This window comes from Sturnira hondurensis, unplaced genomic scaffold (genome assembly GCF_014824575.4).
Source record: "Sturnira hondurensis isolate 20B ecotype Veracruz unplaced genomic scaffold, ASM1482457v3 Scaffold0017082, whole genome shotgun sequence".
Taxonomy (NCBI): domain Eukaryota; kingdom Metazoa; phylum Chordata; class Mammalia; order Chiroptera; family Phyllostomidae; genus Sturnira; species Sturnira hondurensis.
In genome coordinates, this window is record NW_028089713.1 from 1,438,970 (window position 1) to 1,444,990 (window position 6,021).

Here is a 6,021-nt window from a genome sequence, read left to right on the forward strand (position 1 = left end):
AGGTGGGACCTTGGTCTTGTGGGAGAGTGAAGAGCGTGCAGTGGGTTGTCAGACCCGGAGCTGGAGGGAGGGACAGTCGGGGCTGGGCACAAAGGCCCTGGACACCTTGCGTGGGAGAGCACTGCCCCTTAGAGACAGCAATGGGATGGTCAGTGAGATGTCTAGAAGCTCCTTGAAGCTTGTGGCCACATTCTTTTGCATATTCTGGTGGGTGGAGGAAGAAAGAGGGGTGGTAGTTAGGGTTTGGAAACACCTAGAAATAAGACCATGTGGCTGTAAAGGGGCACTTGCTTCCAGAGGTCTGAACTGGAGGAGGCAGAGGGGAAGAGAAGGGAGGGACTGGGAAAGGGTGGGGTCCAGCAGGTTCCTAGCATATTAGATGTTTCATTTTGAGGCTAATTCATGTCACTCACAACTGGGAACTGAACCTACAGGATGGAGGTCCAACTCACTCTCCAAGGCCTGAAAGACCAAAGGCCCTGCAGAGGCTGAGGAGGGGGAGGGAGGGTGGCAGAAAGGAGCAGCCCGGGGCGGCTGCTCGCACTCACTGGGATTATCACTGGGCATCTGGAAAGCGCAGATAAAGGAGCCCACTCCAAAGCCATATTGTTATTATTTCTGAATGGACTTATCTGGCCCTGAGCAGACGCCGAGTTCCTTGTGCAGAGAGCGCTCTTTAATTATTTCTGAATCTTTAGTGTTTCACAGAGTGGTTTGGGCCAAGGAGATTTTTTTTTTAAATGTCTGAGTTTTTTAAAAACTTAGATAATGTTTGTTCAGCTCACAGTCCTTTGTCTAACACATACATCCGTTAGGGTAAGAGAAATGAAAATTCTGAAGTCTGGGGCAGCTGGGAGGACGGGTGCCCCCCCCCCCCAGACAGAAGGGCTTTTATTACCCCTGGGCCCCATGCAGCCCTCTCTCTGTCCAGTGAGTGAGGCCTGCTTCTTCCTGGGGGACAGGCGACATAACAGCCAATGCTTACATGGTGTCTTCTCTGTGGCCATAGATTCTGGGAGCTTTCCACATGCTAACTCCATCTCCACACTAATTCTACGATCACCTCACCTCACAGAAGGGAAACTGAGGCACGTGGCCCCATAACTAGGTGGTGGAACCAGGATTCAAGCCGAGGCAGCTGAGTTTTGACCCTGCACCCCACCGCCTCTCTTGCTTAAGGACCCCAACCCTCCCCGATCTTCTGGTGCCATGGAGCCAAGCAGCCAGTTCCATTGCCAAGTACAGCATTTGCCTGGAAGTGTAGGTCATAGGTGGCTGAGGGCAACCTTGCACCTGCCCAAGGCAGGACACAGAACTGGGCCCATCCCTCTTCCCTGCAGTAGCCATCCCTCCCTCATCAGCTCCGGCCTTAGGGATCCCAGGTTAGTTCATTGCCACACCCTAGTCAGGCCCAGGTCTTGAAAGGCCAAGGAAGTCTGGCCTCCAAGTGAGTGGCCAGAGCAAGAAGAGGCCCAGGCACCTTGAAATCCAAGGGGAGGGTGCTTGCCAGCCCAGAAGCTGCATCTCTCTCGGCTTCTCTGGGAACTGCTTCTCACTGGCTGGTTATACCTTGCTGCCCTCTTGGCAGAGTTAGAGACCCAAGGCACATGGTCAGACCAAGTGCAGACCAGGCCGACCTCATGTGGGCCCTTTCTTCTGAAACCTGGTAAGGCTTCCCAGTGGCAGTGCATGCCCCTGGAGCTCCCATCAAGTGGTCTCCCAGGCCCTGCTTGGATGTCCCTCGGGACAGAGAGCTCACTATCTCAGAAGGCAACTGGTCCACTTTGAGTGACACCTGTGACCCAATGCTTTTCACCGTCGACTCTCTTCAAATGTCCATTTCACCAGCTGCACGTGAAACTCCCTAGAGACAAAACTTGGGGCAGAGGTCCTCTCCTTAAAGCCTCACAGACTCGTTTAGTTAGAATACGCTTAATATGTTCTGGTAATGGAGATCTTATCAAGGGTGAAGAAAGCAAGAAAAGCAAAAGTATGACCCAATTTTAGTGCCAGGACTGGGACCCCTGGGGAAGCTGGAATTTCAGTGGCGGAGCAGGGGGTGGGTGTGTGCAGAGCCATGTGAATGCTACGGCTCCCTGAGCACTCTGTGGTGTGAATCCTTACTACCCTGTGAAGGCGTTGCCACTATCATTTTAAAAGGAAACCGTGGCAAGGAGAGGCTAAGTTACACGCCGGAGGTGACACAGCTTTCAAGCAGCAGAGCTGGGATTTGAATCTCGGTCGGTGCACTTTGGAGCCTGGGATGTGCAAGACTCCTCCCCAGGACCCCAGCCAGTCCCTCCTCCTGGGGAGACATGGGTGGCATGAAGAGTTTTGGTTGCGTCCGAGATCTTTTTCAAAAAATTGGTAAGTTTTAAAAGAATGACTGACGGATGGTTCCCTTTCCCCCAGGTGACTACACCCTCACAGGAGGAAGCAAAGACCACATCCTGGAGACTCCAGGGAGCCAAGCACCTGCGAGGAGGGCCTGAGTGGGTCCCGTGTGCATCTCAGGTCCTGGAACCGCCTGGCGTGGAGTCAGGACTTCTCAGATGAGTGATGAGAGAGAGAGGAAAGGTGCTCGGGAGGAGATGGGAAGATGAGGGCTGGCCCAGAAGCTTCGGGCAAGGAGGGCTGACTGCACCAGGAGGGCAGGGCCGTGTACCTGCCACACAGCCACAGCCACAGGACTTCATGCCTTGTGCTGGCGTCCTAGGACACGGCCAGCGGCAGGAGAGGGGGATAAGGCTGGACAGCAAGAAAACTCTTCTGGGGAGTGAGGCTTGGGACAGACAGTGGGAGGCTGCAGTCTTCTTCCTTGGGAAAGAGGCCAGGTGAGAGGATTGTTCTCTGGGTGTCAGTGTGACCAGGGCCACTCCCAGAAGAGGAAGGAGGGCGGGGCAGGAAAAGCCGGTAACAGTGGGAAAGGGGGACAGGTAGAAGGAGAGATGGAGGGCAGGAGGGAGAGGAGGAAAGGGTGATGAGCACAGAATGCAGTGGACGGCTGTCCCATCAGCACTGCCCTCCGCCCCGCCTGTCCTGTCTGGGGAGAGTTGGGACAAGTTCACTGGAGCTGGGCCCCGAGTCTGGAAAAACCAAGGCCAGTGGTTTCCCATCTCAGAAAGAAACCCAGAACCCCTTCCGTGCCCCACTGGAGGGATTCTCAACTCTGGCCACACATTAGGGGTATCTGGGGCGCTTTTCAAACACTACTGATGCCTGGTTCTGCCAGCAGAAAATCTGGGCCAGTGGGTCTTCGCTGGACCCCCCAGGGAGAACCACCACCCCAGGTGAGGCAGGAGCCAGCCCGCCTGCCACTCTGCCCTCGGCTGTGCGAATCCTCTGTCCCCGGGGGACCACAGGGCTCACCCTGAACTTATCAGAGAAGCCCCTCACCCTGTGCCATCGAGTCTCCCTGACCCAGCTTCATTTTGCTTCATCCCACTTGACCCCTCGATGGCTTGTGTGTTCATTTGGGTGGTGTCTTTCTAAGCTCCGAGAGTGAGGACATGGTGGTCTTGCTTACTGCCCCATTCTCAGTGCCTCACAGTGCCTGGCACGCAGTGCGTGCTTGGTGGAAATCTGCTGTAAGAAAAACCATTTCCACGAGTGGGTCTGCTGCTGGGAGGTGAGGCTGGAGTCATACATCTTTGTGTCCTGACGCCCAGCACAGGGCCTGGCTGTGACCAATTCATGGTGCCGACCACTTGCTTTGGAGACAGAGGGGCTCATGGGGTGCGGCAGAGTGTCAAGGCTGGGAGCAGGGGTCGGGGCAAAGATGAGCCAAAGGGGCTGAGCTGCTTCGAGAAGGGAGGGAGGAGGTCTGGCAACAGTGTCCAGCACTTGGCTGGCCCAGGTAGCCTAGCAGGACAAAGCAAACGGTTGGGCATCAGCCCTGATCACAGGACTCAGACCAGACCATAAGGACAGGGTGACTGGGAGCCCACAGGAAGTGGGGAAGGAGGGGCAGAAGAGAGCCAGCCCCAGGTCCCATCTGTGTGGGAGCTGATGTGGGTCAGGACCCAGTGTGTGATCTGGTGCCACTGCCTCCCTTGCAGACAGGACCTTCCCTCAGGCACTGTAGGGCTCCTGCCAGTGGGCATGTGAAGGGAAGGGCCAGTCAGGCCCCTGGGCATTCCTGACCCATGCCATCAGCAGATGGCAAAAGTGAGGCCGGAGGGGGAAATGACTTGCTAAAGGGGACTTTAGCCCAAGANGACCATAAGGACAGGGTGACTGGGAGCCCACAGGAAGTGGGGAAGGAGGGGCAGAAGAGAGCCAGCCCCAGGTCCCATCTGTGTGGGAGCTGATGTGGGTCAGGACCCAGTGTGTGATCTGGTGCCACTGCCTCCCTTGCAGACAGGACCTTCCCTCAGTCACTGTAGGGCTCCTGCCAGTGGGCATGTGAAGGGAAGGGCCAGTCAGGCCCCTGGGCATTCCTGACCCAGGCCATCAGCAGATGGCAAAAGTGAGGCCGGAGGGGGAAATGACTTGCTAAAGGGGACTTTAGCCCAAGACCCCCACTGAATGGGGCAAGCCCCGTTTATAAGAGCAACCAGGAGGCAGGAGGTAGTGTCAGGTGGGGCGGGCGGCCCAGAAACAGAGGGCTCCAGGCCACAGGCCCTGTGTTGTGGCCGTCTGGCCGCTGGAGAACCCACTGGCGGCCCTCACAGTTCTGCCCTGGTGGGTGGTAACCAGCTGCCAGGACCCTCCAGCTTTCTTCTCTGAAACCTTCGTTTTCCCACTGAAGGCTTTTGAGCACTAACTACATAGTGTAAGCCTGTCCAGCTGAGCCCCCCAGGCTTCTAGGGCAGAAACTCAGAGTGCTTTCTAAGTCCCCCAGCCCACGTGAGCCTTAGCAAAGGCCTGAAGCTGAGACAGCAGGATCAGCGGCCCCCAAGGAAGACTCTTAAAGGGGCAGGGGCCTCTGTGAACTGGTGGGTGGCCACTGCCTATAACTCAGTGGTGGTCTTACAAGGTGCTCCAGCAAAGCAGGGGCTGCCCTGGATCCTACCCTGGTTGCCCAGGTTCCTGGGACTCCACGTTGTCTGCCCCTCCCCCTTCTCCACTCCCATCCATCCCTGAAGACCAAGGGCTGGGAGGGCAGACAGACCTGGGATTCTGATTTACTATGTGATCCCGGACAAGTCTTTTAAGGCTGGGAGCCTTGCTGTTCTCACCTGCAAAGGGGGGAGAAATGGGACCACCGTGAGGCTCAGGAGATGCCTCTACGCATGGACTGGTACACTGCATGGAGCTTCACGACACCAGGCCCCATCCATTCTCCTTCCAAACTCAGCTTATAAGGCCTGGCTCTGGTTCTTGCGTTTCTTGGCCCCTGCCCCCTCACGGAGCACAGACTGTCCTACGGTTTGGAGACTGGCAGTCTGCAAAAGGATGAGGAGGTCGAGGCTGGTGACTTGGTGGCCTGAGCATCAAGTCCTTGTCCGCTCCTTCCTTCCAGGGCCTTGGGAGACACCACCCACCTCTCAGTACTAGCTTCCTCCCCCAGAACGCAGCCATCCCAGATGAGCCCACTGAGCAGGGAGGTCAGGAGTGGCTCAGGAGCCTCCATTCTCTGAGCAGTCTTGGGAGACACACCCAGACACTAAGCTGGGGACTGAGCAGGGTGCTGAGGACTGTGGGAGATGTGTATGAGAGGAGGCTGCAGGCAGACTCGGGGTAAGAGGTGGTCTGGGCAGCCCTGGAGACATGGAGTCCAGATGGCTGAGAATCACTGAGGTTTGGACCTAGTTTTGCTGCCCTGGCCTTGGCCATCCACTGTGTCAACCCTCTTGAATCTTCCTCCCTCCCAAGAAGTCAGGGAGCCACTGGTTGGGGGAGAACAAGGGCTGGTTACAGCAGACAGAACTGCAGACCCCTCCCCAGACTCCATCTTCACCGTCCTGGCCTCAGGCACCACCTGGGCCAAGGCCGGATGCAGGCCTCCTCCTCGCCCACCCACAACACCCAGAGTTGACTTCCTGTCCTAAACGAAGCAGCATCCAAAATACAGTAGGG

General features: G+C 56.7%; 1 long non-coding RNA gene across 1 annotated transcript; it reads left to right on the top strand.

The window, feature by feature from the left end:
* Nucleotides 1-224: 224 nt before the first annotated feature.
* LOC119001652 (uncharacterized) lies at nt 225-4,662 on the top strand. The gene is made up of 3 exons (XR_005069612.1): nt 225-235; nt 3,982-3,987; nt 4,598-4,662. It is a non-coding gene; the product is annotated as an uncharacterized LOC119001652 (long non-coding RNA).
* Nucleotides 4,663-6,021: the final 1,359 nt, after the last annotated feature.